Source organism: Mauremys mutica, chromosome 2 (genome assembly GCF_020497125.1).
Source record: "Mauremys mutica isolate MM-2020 ecotype Southern chromosome 2, ASM2049712v1, whole genome shotgun sequence".
In the NCBI taxonomy this organism is placed as follows: Eukaryota; Metazoa; Chordata; order Testudines; family Geoemydidae; genus Mauremys; species Mauremys mutica.
The window spans coordinates 282,417,247-282,429,600 of record NC_059073.1 but is presented as its reverse complement, the minus strand read 5'-3'; the positions used below and the strand labels follow the sequence as shown (position 1 = coordinate 282,429,600).

At 40.5% G+C, this 12,354-nt stretch overlaps 1 protein-coding gene across 1 annotated transcript in view; it reads left to right on the top strand.

Annotated features, from left to right (window-relative positions):
- The window catches only part of LOC123362849 (sodium channel protein type 5 subunit alpha-like), a 169,369-nt gene that overhangs the window by 38,293 nt on the left and 118,722 nt on the right, over positions 1–12,354 (top strand). Inside the window, exon 3 of the mRNA XM_045003355.1 lies at positions 8,203–8,272. The gene's annotated coding sequence lies outside the window, so the exon portion shown is untranslated. The remainder of the gene's footprint in view (positions 1–8,202; positions 8,273–12,354) is intronic.

The window sequence follows — 12,354 nt, the reverse complement described above, 5'->3', positions numbered from 1 at the left end:
AACAAATTTATTTGGGCACAAGCTTTCGTGGGCTAAAACCCACTTCGTTAGATGCAAGGAGTGGAAAATACAATAGGCAGATATAAATACACAGCACATGAAAAGATGGGAGTTACCTTACCAGGTAGGGGGTCAGTGCTAACGATCCAGTTCAGTTAAGGTGAAAGTGGCCTGTTCTCAATGGTTGACAGGAAGTGGTGAATAACAAGGGAGGAAAAATCGCTTTTCTAGTGCTGAGGAGGCCAATGTAACCAAGGTGGCCCATTTCAAACAGTTGACAAGAAGGTGAGAGTATCAGCAGAGGTAAATTACAAAAAACTAATTGTTGTTTTTGCTGATACAGACTAACATGGCTACCACTCTGAAATCTAGTCTCTGTATAATTATAAATCACTGCAGATCACATAAGGCTATACTTTATCTGGGAATGAACCTCCCAGCTTGAGCACACAGATTTCTGGTGGTGTAGGGGTCGTACTCGCATGCTAAAAATAGCTGTATAGATGGTGCTTTGATGTTAGGTCTCGGGCTGGAGCTTGGGCTCTGAAGCTGAGCAACAGCAGCATGTATATAGCTATTTTTAGTGCGCTAGTATGAGCCCTGCTACCACAAGTCTGTGGAGCTGGGGCTAGCAGGGTTACTCCCAGATGCAGTGATGATGTTCTCTAAATGCTTTTGTAAATCATTCCCCAGCCTTTTAAAATGGGTGAGGAATCCCCTTTTAAATTAATGCTTATTATGCCAACCTTGACTTATGAGGGTTTTCCCATGGTATAGCAGCCCTGTTTCCCCCAAGGGGTAAGCAGAGTTCAGTGAGGAGGCTGGAAGTTGTGTGGATAGACCGGATCCCTGCAGTGTCAGGACACTATGTATATTGGGTGGAATCTCTGTGCCAGTTTTATGGGATTGAAGGCAACTCCCACTACAACATTGAACAGAACAGTAGGGTGGAACCTCTGTGATACCAGAATCACTGAGTTTTCTGTTTTCTACAAGGAATAAACCACTTGGGGGACAGTTTGATCTTTTATTTGCTTTGTTTTAAATGTGAATTAAACTTTGAAGAACTTTCTATTTCACTTAACCTTCTGTGCTCTGATATGCCCACAGAAGTTGCAAAATCCCATTTTTGCGAGATCTCTCTCTTAGAAATTAGGAATTCCAGTGTTTGCAAGTAAGAAGCTCTTCATTTTTATTTTAAATGTAGGTATACCTGTTACAGTATCCAAGAGTTTTCTTGGTTAAATATTATACAGTTCTTCACTGAAAGCGTGAAATCTGTCAAAGAATTGTAAATGGAAATGTTGGACATAACAGTGGAAGAGAAAGAACATAGTATTGAAAAACTCCCATTTCTGAATGTTACCTGAGAAACTATACCTTATACGGTATTTTACTAAAACTTTCCACATATACCTCATCTCTCAAGTATTACAACCTCACCTTCCACATAAAGTCTACTTGCTCTAGTTATGACTCCTGTATCTCTGTGAGACAAAGAACATGACATAATTGTGGTTTATTTCATGATCAGAATGTTCGCATCTTTCCAGATATAGCTCATGCTAACCAATCCTACTGCATATCCTTAAAAATGGATTTTATTGAAATAGAATTTACTATGATGTTTCTGGCTAATGTCTAGGCTATCGGGAAAGACTTGAAGTTTATCTTTAAGGATTTTGATACCACATTTTTCAGGACTGCTTGCAAACACTTTCAGTGAGGTGCATGTCTAATTTGCTCTCACAATTAGTACAGTTGCATTCACAACTGTGGTAATTGCAGGAGCAGATCACTAGTTAGACACGGTTACAATAGTGATGAGAGTCATATAAAAACCTAGATAGGTAGTGTGTGCAGTTGATCCACTTATGTGTAATTCCCCCATTATCTTATTATACCTACTCCTTGTTAGTTCTAAAAATAAATTGTAAATTCTTCATAGCAAGGACTTTCTATCCATACTAAAAAGTGCCTAACTTGCTGTAAAAATGTAAGACAACAGATAAACTGTATATACAACCATCAGCAAACATAAGGAATTAAGCTATCAGTTTAAAGAGAACTAGAAATCCTTGGTGCTAGAATAATAAATGCTTTTTAAAATCTGTTCATTACCCCAAGGTTCTTGATACACTAGGGAGGACAATAATTATGAGGCCTTTGAATCCAGTCATTTCAATTGAACATGAGGTTTTCTTGTAAATCACACTATTTAACGTGTAATAGGTGCTATCCTTTTAGATGGTGAACAAATATAATATGTAACACTGAAATGTTTCTCTTATTTAAGTATTAATTTATCTTGGATTCTGATATCCATTAAGATCCACCCAGTATTTATTTTGGCTATTTAGATTAAGCCATTTTCTATGCCCTATCCACTCTAAGGTATATTGCTTAGTCTTTTAGTGCTTTTGGATCATATTTATGCATTTGCACTCTGTACTCATTATTATTTTGCAAAGCCTATCCAAATGTTTTCTTTCCATAGTGGAAATCTTTTTTGCCGCCTCTTGTTTTTGCAAGGATAAGTTTATCAAAGCAGCATTTACATTCTCCACATTTCAGTTTTCATTAACCCTAACATACATTTCCTGCTAGCCTTGTTTCAATGGTACATGCTTCCTCCCCTCAGTTACCATCACAATTATTTATTTGAGGTCTAAGATTCTTCTCTTTTTACGCTGATGGAGGGGAGAAAAACAAGGTGGAAGTAGAGTGGGCGAGCATAGAAATAGGGAGTCAAAGGGCTCACACACCATGGTTGGGGATTCAAAAGATGAGCTTGGGTGAAACAAGTCAAGGTGGGAAAGGGTCAAATCAAAAGATCAGTTGCTGTTCATGATCTTCTCCTCCAAAATCTGGTGGATTTCCCATAGAGAACTGCATTGGAGTTAATTCTACAATAGGTAGCATTAAATCTTGGTCCACGCTTCTAATCCCTCTGGTGGATGGGACACAGGTGGACAGGGCATAAGTGCAATGGAGAGAGAAAATGACATTGTAGCTCATGAGGTGACCTTGCTGCCAGGAGGTAGAGGAATGCCAGGAATTATTGCAGAAAGGAAAAAGTTGCCTGGAAATGGACCAGGGTTTTTCACATTTCCCCTCTACTTTTCACACAGATTCTGATGATCAGTGAGGGATTGTGGCTCACAGGCCTGTCCTTTCCAGAAGACTTTAAATATCTCACCCTTTGAGAGGATCATGTGACTCTCATTCTTTGAGGTGAAACCTATGGAGGGTTAAATGTTGCTTAGTTTCCCCCTTCTAATGGGTAGTTCCTAGGGACGGATAATTCAGCACCTAGTTTTTTTCTTCAAAATGTGCACAAATAGAAAGATACAGATGTAATGAAACATGATAAAGTATATGTTCTTTAAAAATGTATTGGAACATCTTTTAATTATTAAGAGCTAGCTTGTTTCTTTCAACACAGTCTTGAGAAAGAAGTGGTGAGTAATGTGCCCCACCCTAGGAGGATTCCTGGAATGCAGAGTGACTGAGATATGAATGTCTGAGTTTCTTGTCTTCCCCAGCTTGCATGGAGATGGTGGTAGTAATTTTCTGCAGCCTATACCAGTAACAAATTCCAATATGCCTTCTCCAGCTCAGCAGCACTGACCTGGGAGGAGGGTGGGGTGAAGCCAAAGCTGCTATTCTTTAGTCCACTCCTTACCCCCATGTGCAAGGGGATGGTAGTCGGCATACAGAGGCTGATTTTTTAAAGGTGTTTAGGCTCTTAAAGATGTGGATAGGTGCCTAGTGGTATTTTCATAAGTTTCTGGGTGCATAAATGGTATTTAATTCAATGAAACAAAGTGGCTGAGGTAATATCTTTTATTGGACCAAGTTCTATCAGTGAGAGACAAGCTTTTGACCTTACACAGAGCTTTTCTTCAGATCTGGGAAAGTTACTTATGGTATCACGGTTAAATACAAGGTGGAATAGATGGGAGATAACATGTTGTAGAAGGCTATTCAAGATGAAGTGGGAGTTAACATTTCTGCAGTCATAGAACAAAGGTTTAGTCAGTTATAAATTGTTGTAATGACCCATAAAACCAGTGTCTTAGTTGAATCCATGATTTTTAGTCTCTAACAAAGTTAAGAATTTAAGTTCTCAAGCTTGTCTTTTGAAGGTATTGTATAGGTTGCCTTTGAGGACGAGGACAGAAAAAGCAGATATGGAGTGATCGCTTGTGAATAGTGTTAATCCATGGGTGATATTTTTGTCTTTTATTATTTTTCTGTATGACTTCATTTGAGAGAGTAATGATAGTCTCATTTCACCCACATAGTAGTTGTTAGTGGGACATTTAGTGCACTGGATGAGGTACACCACATGTTCTGATCAGCATGTGTAGGACCAATGGATCTTGAAAGGTATGTTGTGAGGGGTATTGATCACCATAGCAGTCGGGATATGTCTGCAGCTTTTGCATCTTGTTATGGCAGGGTCTGGTGCTGCTTTGAGTTGGGTGTCTGTGGGGAGCTTGCTTATGATGATGAGCTTGGTGATGTAGGGGGTTGTTTGAAGGCCAGAAAAAAAGGGGGGTTGGGAAAGATTTTTGTTTCCAGGATGTGGTTCTCATTGAGTATGGGTCGTAATTGGTTAATAATACCTCATATGGGTTCAACTGAGGGGTGTCAGGTTATAGTTTAGGGCAATGGTGGGCAACCTGTGGCCCATCAGGGTAATCTGCTGGCAGGCCGTGAGACATTGTTTACATTGATCGGCTGCCTGCAGGTCCCAGTGGCCACGATTCGCCGTTCCCAGCCAATAGGAGCTGCGGGAAGCGTCAGTCAGCACATCCCTGCAGCCTGTGCCGCTTCCTGCAGTTCCCATTCGCTGGAAATGGTGAACTGCGGCCACTGGGAGCTGCGGGCAGCTGTGCCTGTGGATGGCCAATGTAAACACTGTCTCCTAGCCCGCCAGCAGATTACCTCGATGGGCCGCCTGCGGGCCACAGGTTGCTTACCACTGGTTTAGGGTGTGCAGTAGGAGGGCTCTTTTTCCTCCTCTGTATTGAAGCAAGTTCTCTTGGGGTATTTGGATAGCCCATTCTATGATGTGATCTACTTCTTCGATGGAGTGTCCTTGTTTGATAAAGGCAGTTTTCAATGTGTTATGGCATGTATCACAGACTTTCTCCTCAGTGCATATTCTGTAATATATGAATGCCTGTCTGTAGATAACAGACTTTGTGGCTATTGGATGTGTGAATGCAAGTGCGGTGATCTATGGATTTCTTGTATATAGTTGTCCGTAAGGTTCCATTATTGAAAGTGATAGTAGCATCCAGGAAGTTGATGCTCATGTGGGAGTGTTCTAGAGAGAGTTTGATGGTTGGGTGCTAGTTGGTGAAGCTGTGGTGGAAATCTATGAGGTCATCATCTTAGGTCATCTGTCCAGAGGATGAAAATATCGTCAGTGTATCTCAGGTATAACACTTGTTTTGTGGTGCATTTGTCCAGAAATCCTTTCTTGAGGTGGCCCATGAAGAGGTTGGCATATTGGGGAGCCATCCTAGTACGACCGACCCTACTCATGGTTTGGACAAAGTGTGTGTTTGCTGTTGAATGTAAAATTGTTTTGGGTGAGGATGAAATGGATGAGTTTTGGGAGCTACCATTATATAAGAGTTGTGGATCTGGAATATCATCATAATACACCTGTCTTAGCTGTTGTCACTGTCTCCTAAGTGGCCCATTCATCATCACCTCTCACACAAATCTTGCTGGTTTTGTGAAACAATGTGCTATATTAACAAAGAAGGACCAAACCATAAGCATCAGTGCCAGAAAACTAAGACTTAAAGAAGGAATGAAACAGAATATGTCGAAGCATGGTGCAAGGTTATGTTGGAAGCCCCAGGAGTTTTCTTCCCCACTTCTACAGAAGCTGCCAAAATCGCTATTCACAGTGGTAAATTGTGTCATTAGCCCTGACTGCCTGTAGTCCACAGCAGAACCAAGCACTGCATTCTCCATTGTTAAATATTGCTCACATTTTGAAAGGCTTCGATATGGTCCCTTATGATGACATCCAGATACCAGATTGCTTTCATTCTTTAGGTCAGCACATCATAATATTTCCTCTGTTTATCAGATACCCTGAAGGAGACCTCATCCAAAACCTGTGAACCAGCCCGCACTTGTTGTTTTTGGTATGAGAGAGTCATGAGAATGTGGGTCTTCTTCTGACTTAGATAGTCAGTACTTCATCTGCAGAAGAAATCTTCCTTTTCCCTTAAAACATGTAATAGTCTGACCAATACTGAAATAAGCCACTCTGGATATATTGGACCTGGCCAACTATGGCTCAGGCTTGAACCTTCCATTCCTGAGTGAGCTCATTGAGAAACAAGCCAAAAGTTGCTTCAAGCTCATCTTGCCAGAGCCAATATCCTAGACCCTGCGTAATACAGATTCAGGCCAGGACATTTATGACAGAAACAGTGAGGCGCTGATGGATAGTCTCTTGCTGATGATGGATCGAGGTCAGATCTCCAGTCTCATATTCTGTAGCCCAGTCTCCCACAATTCTGAAATGTATGGACTATTCCCCTCTTATCTACAACTTCTAGAGGCAGCTCAAGGCAGTAGCAAAACCCGTGATAGCCATGCTCCATTCTGTGGCCTGCAATCAGATCTTCTGCCTCCATTGCAGCAGTCAAGTGGCAGTCCATTTTGCCCTGACCTTTTTTTGCCAGCTTTTTATCCATTTTGTGGGAGAGCAGTAGTGAGCAGCCTTTCTTCTCCCTCTGCTGAATCAAGTATTTAACCGTGGTGTGGTCTCAGCCACTCAGAGCTGGCACAGCAGCATCTCCCTGCCAGATGCCTCTGCCCCCACTCATGCATGGCAGAAGTGTTGTGCAAACACCACACTAAACTCAAGCAGTGTTCTGTTTGAGACAGCTTTTGCAGGCTCTTCAAATCACAAATTGTGCCCTGCCTTTTCTCAGGCAAGCATGTTGGATTCCCCCCTCCCCCCAAGAAGCCACGATTCCAACACAGAAAGAAAAGCCTGAGCTGGAGATGCAGAGCAGAGCGGAAAGAGACTTCAGAGATGAGGAGGACTTGTCTTTCATCTAGCTCCGGGTGTAAGTTCTGGGGCAGAACAAGATCAAAATATCCCCTTCTTCCCAGCTTGAATCAGGGAACTCCAGTAATGAAAGCCTATCCCCCCAGGACGGGGAAGTGGAAGAACACTGAGGGAGACATATCTAGAGGTCTCAAGGTGTTGCATAAGGTGAGACACAAAGGACCAACAATGTGTTAAATAACATCTCATGTCTCCTGGATATAGGAGCAATAGAAAGAGTTCCCTCAGAAGAAAGATTCTTCAGGCTATACTCCATTTTTGTCACTATTCAGAAGCATATGGAGGGAGTGGGGCAGTGGGAGGGGGGAAGGTTAGAGCATTCTTGGATCTCAAGTGGGTTCAGCAAATGGATGAAGTAAACCATTATGAATGGAGACTAGCTTTAGTGTTAGCATCCCTATTCTTGCTTCTTGCTTCTGCAACCATTCAGTACTACAAAAGCTACATCCTTTTTTTTTCTTCCAATTAACATGATATTTTTTTCCCTCTAACTTGAATCTTATTCTTTCAATATATTTTTCAGACTTGCCATTCTGTACTATTTGGACTAATGCATAAGTTGAAGGAGATGGAATAAAATATTCATATATGGAAGTATTTACAGTCAAAGTGCTTGCAGTACAGACAGGGAGAGCCCACTAGATGCAGAGAAGAGTTTGTAAAACAGATTTTGCCTTTGTATTTCCTACCCACTCTCATTTCTTCATGGATAGAATAATATTTTAAAGGGATATTCTGCAAGGAACCTCCCCAACTCTTTGCTTACTCGGGCTACAGCCTTTCCTATGAGATCTCATAAAATCACATTAGTTAATTTCACATCTAAACTCTCCTCCCTCTCTCCTTTCCTCACATATACACACCCCAGCTGACAATAACACTCTCTGGAGTAAGAGCTTAGCCAGGGTGAAGAGGAATTGCTTATGAGGGAAATAGAGAAGGTGATACCATGAGAGAATTTTCTGATCCTCTGGAAATAACTGGACTGAAACTTTTTTTCCCTTTGAATATAACCTTTGTTTAGAAGATGTGGAAAAGAATGTAAGTCTTAGATGCTTAATTACACTCTTGTTTCTTTTTGACAACAGGAAGATAAATGCTGGGAACTTTTATCTGCTTAAGAAGAATTCAGGAAGCTAAGTAAAATCTTTCCTCAAGGTGAGTAGTTTGTACAAGACATTAACAGTGAATAGGAATTAAAGAAAATGTGAATATTTACTTCTCATCTAAGCAGAGAAATGGAGTTTTTCCCACTCCAATTTTGGTGTATTTTATGCCTGTGATTTCAGATGATGTGGATAAATTAGGGATAAAGATAACATATAAAAGTAGTAGTAGATGGATCAGTAATTTTGTATGCTGAGATGCTAGATGCTGAGATGCTAGATGCATGACTGTTATAAAATAAAGATTCCTTTTGTATATGTTTTACTTCAGAATCCAAGAGCCTCATACAATCTGCAATTATTTCAATAAATTAAAGTTTGTTACCTCATTATCTTATCTGAAAATGAATAGGTTTATTTTATTTCATGTTAAACTGACTGTGAATAACCTTTATATACTGAAAGTGGAAAAAGAATAGATCTTAACATTCTTTAGCCGTCTAAATCAAAAGAGAACAAGAAAAGAAGTGGGGCTACTATGCAGTGAGGATGGGAGAAGAGTGGAAGGATAATCAGAGTATGGGCCAAAACATAAATGAATATCTTGCCTCACTTTTCAGTAAGGGTGATAATGTATAACATGGGGGCAAAGGCAGGATGGTGAATAGGAATGAATATGTAAAAACTTAAATTTCCACATCTGAGCTGGAAGCAAAACTCAAAGATCTTAATGAGCTCCAGTCAGGGAGATCATCTCCATCCCAGAATACTGGAAGAATTGGCACATGAAATAGCCAATCCGGTAACAAGGATTATTAATAAATCCCTCAAATTGAGGAATACACAGTATGAGTGGAGAATAGCAAATGCAGTACCTATATTTAAGAAAAGGGAAAAATTGTTTTGGGCATTTACAGGCCAGTTAATCTGATCTGAATAGCATGCAAGGTTTTAGAACAAATTTTGAAGGAAAAAATAGTCAAAGACATGAAGATAAATGGAAAATGGAATAAAATGTCACGTGTTTACCAAAAATAGATTGTGCCAGACTTAACTGATATATATTTTTGATATGATAACTGATTTTTTTAAACAAGGGAAATCAGTAGATGCAGTCTATCTGGACTTTACTAAAGCATTTGACACAGTAACACGTGGAAAATTATTAAACTGGAAAAGATGGAGATTCGTACATGAATTGGTAGATGGATACGGAACTATCTAAAAGGGTGATGCCAACAGGTTGTGCTGAAAAGAGACATATTGAGCTTGAGAGAGGCTACTAGTGGAGTTCCTCAAGGATTTGTCTTGAGACCAGTCTTATTGAATACTTTTATTAATGATCTTGGGACTGAAAGTAGGAATGGGCTGTCAAAAGTTGCTAATCAGGGCTCATGCAACCATTTAGGCGACCTAGGCAGTCGCCTAGGGCACTAGGATTTGGGGGGCGGCATTTTCTTCGGCAGTGATCGCAGTGGCCGGATCTTCGGCCGCCCCGGTCGCTGCCGGCATTTAGGCGGAGGGACCTGGGGCAGGGGAGCGCCGGGAGGGCTGCCTGCAGCAAGTAAGTGGGGGGGCGGCACGCAGAAGAACTCCCCACTCCAGCTCACCCCTGCCCACCTCCTTCCCGAGCACGCCGTTGCTGCTTCACTTCTCCCGCCTCCCAGGCTTGCGACGTCAATCAGCTTAGGTACCGCAAGCCTGGTAGGCAGGAGAAGTGAAACAGCCACAGCGTAATCGGGGTGGAGGCGGAGCAGGGATGAGCTGGGGTGGGGGTGGTGCCTCAGGGCAGACGGTGGGGAGTGGAGAGCTGCCGCGGAGGGAGGGGCGCCTCAGGGCGGGGGCTCGGGGATGGGGAGGGCGCAACGAGCATCCTTGCACCGGCCCTGTTGCTAATGAGACAAAGTTGGAAGGCATTATCAATATAGCAGAGGATTAGAATATTCTAGAGGAAGAACTGGATGATCTTGAGGCCTGGAGTAATAAAAATGGAATGAAATGTAACAATATAAAGTACAAAGTCATGCAGTTAGGAAATAATAAGAATTTCTGTTATAAGATGAGTGCTTATCAGTTGGAAATGATAGAGGAGGAGAAAGACTTGGGTGTATTAATCAGTTGCAGAATGACTGAGCCACCAATGTTATATGGCCATGAAAAATGAAAATGCAATCCTATGATGTATCAGGTGAGGTATTTCCAATAGAGAGAGAGAAATATTAATGCCATTATACAAGGCATTGGTAAGACCTCATCTGAAATATTATATACAAGTCTTATCACCCATGTTCAAGAAAGATGAATTCAAACTGAAAAAGATACAGAGAAGGGCTACGAGGATGATCAGAAGAATGGTGAGTCTACCTTAGGAGAGGAGGCTCAAAGAGCTTCGCTTGTTTTAGCCCAGCAAAAAAATAAAATAAAAAAAAACACTGAGAGGGGATATGATTGCTCTCTATAAATACATCACTGGGGTAAACCAGAGAGGAGTAGGAGCTATTTCAGCTAAAGGACAATGTTAGTGTAAATTGGTCATGAATATATTTAGGCTGGAAATTAGAAGGTTTCTAATCCTCCAAGGGGTGAGACTCTGGGACAGCCTCCCAATATAAGTAAGGCAAATAACCTAAACCAGTTTTAAGATAAAGTGTAAGTTTATGAACTGGGTTATATGATGGGGTTGCCTGCAATAGTAGGGGACTGGACTTGATGACCTGGGAGGCCCCTTCCAGTCGCATGTCCCTACTTTAGGGTGGATTTTTTGTTGGTCAAACCAAAAACATTTAATTGGGAAACTTGGAGGATGATGGTTAGTGATTGTGGTTTTATCGAGATGACCTGCAGGGCAGTGATTCCAATGAGCCCAGCACTGGTGGAGAAAGAAATTAAATAATGGTGAAGCCAAGAAGAAAGTGTCTGAGAATAAACTGGATAGGTGGTGGAATTTGAGCAGGAAAGTGAAGATAAAGTCTTGAAACACCTCTAACTGACAGATGCAGGTCTCTTTCCTTTCATCTAGTAGGAGGGATGAAAGGTCTCAAGGTTTGTGTTTGAGGTAGCTAATGGAGCATTTATCCCTATAAATGGCATGTATATATTCAGCTCACCACAGGAACAATGGATAAATCTCTGGAAAGATAGTATTAAGTGGAATAGAAGACTGTCGGTCCTAACAACAAGTATACCTGTAAATGTACCTAACTTGAAAACTTTCAGAGTTGACTGTCATTGGAGCTCCATTTATGGAGTTTGTGTGCATTTCATAGTCTTAAGTGTTTTGTACTGCTAAAACCTGAATCATTTTTCAAATGTTGTGATTTTTAACTGAGATTATTTTCTGGGATGAGGAAGATAAAATGTTTATTTTTAGTCTTGGCTTTTTGCCTAGGATAAGTAAGGCAGGTTGAAACCTGACAAGCTGGCAGCTTTCATTGTCTAGGTTGTCTTATCAGATCACATTTAATGCAAAATAAATCTTCATAGATGAATTCTGCTTATGAGTTTCAATTTCTTTAAGAAAATGAATTTAAAAAAATGAAACAGCCAAATTACTAAATAATACAGGATAGAATTTGATACAAGTTGTGAACTTTTTCCAAGTTGTAGTTCAAAATTTTCAGTCTTCGGATGATCTTCTGTAATTTTTTTTTATAACTGATCAATCAAATTTAATGCAGAGATAATTTAAAATAAGGGTATTAAACTCTTGTAGGCTTAAGGTTTCCTTGTTTTTTATAGATTGTTTGTTTGTTTGTTTTTTCTGGTGTTTATTCTAAACAATGTATGGCTCATTTTGAAAGTAATAATTAAATTTCTGTCAGCTTTGAGGAAAAATATTTCCCTTGGCACAGCTTAGAGTAACCTCAGGGCTAAGGATGGAAAGATCTTTGACACAGATAATAGATAGTGACTTCAGCCACAACAGTGCAAATCCAGAGTAACTCCATGACTTCAACAGAGTTACACTGGGTTTACACTTCAGTGTAACTAAGATCAGAAGCAAGCTTCTTGTAAACTGCTACAAATAGGTAGGTAAAATGGGGTGAGTTAAAGACAGCATGGTATTTTCAACTCTATTTCTTTGTTTTTCATCTTACTTTAAATATATAAAGTTATTCTAATGTTTCATTGCAT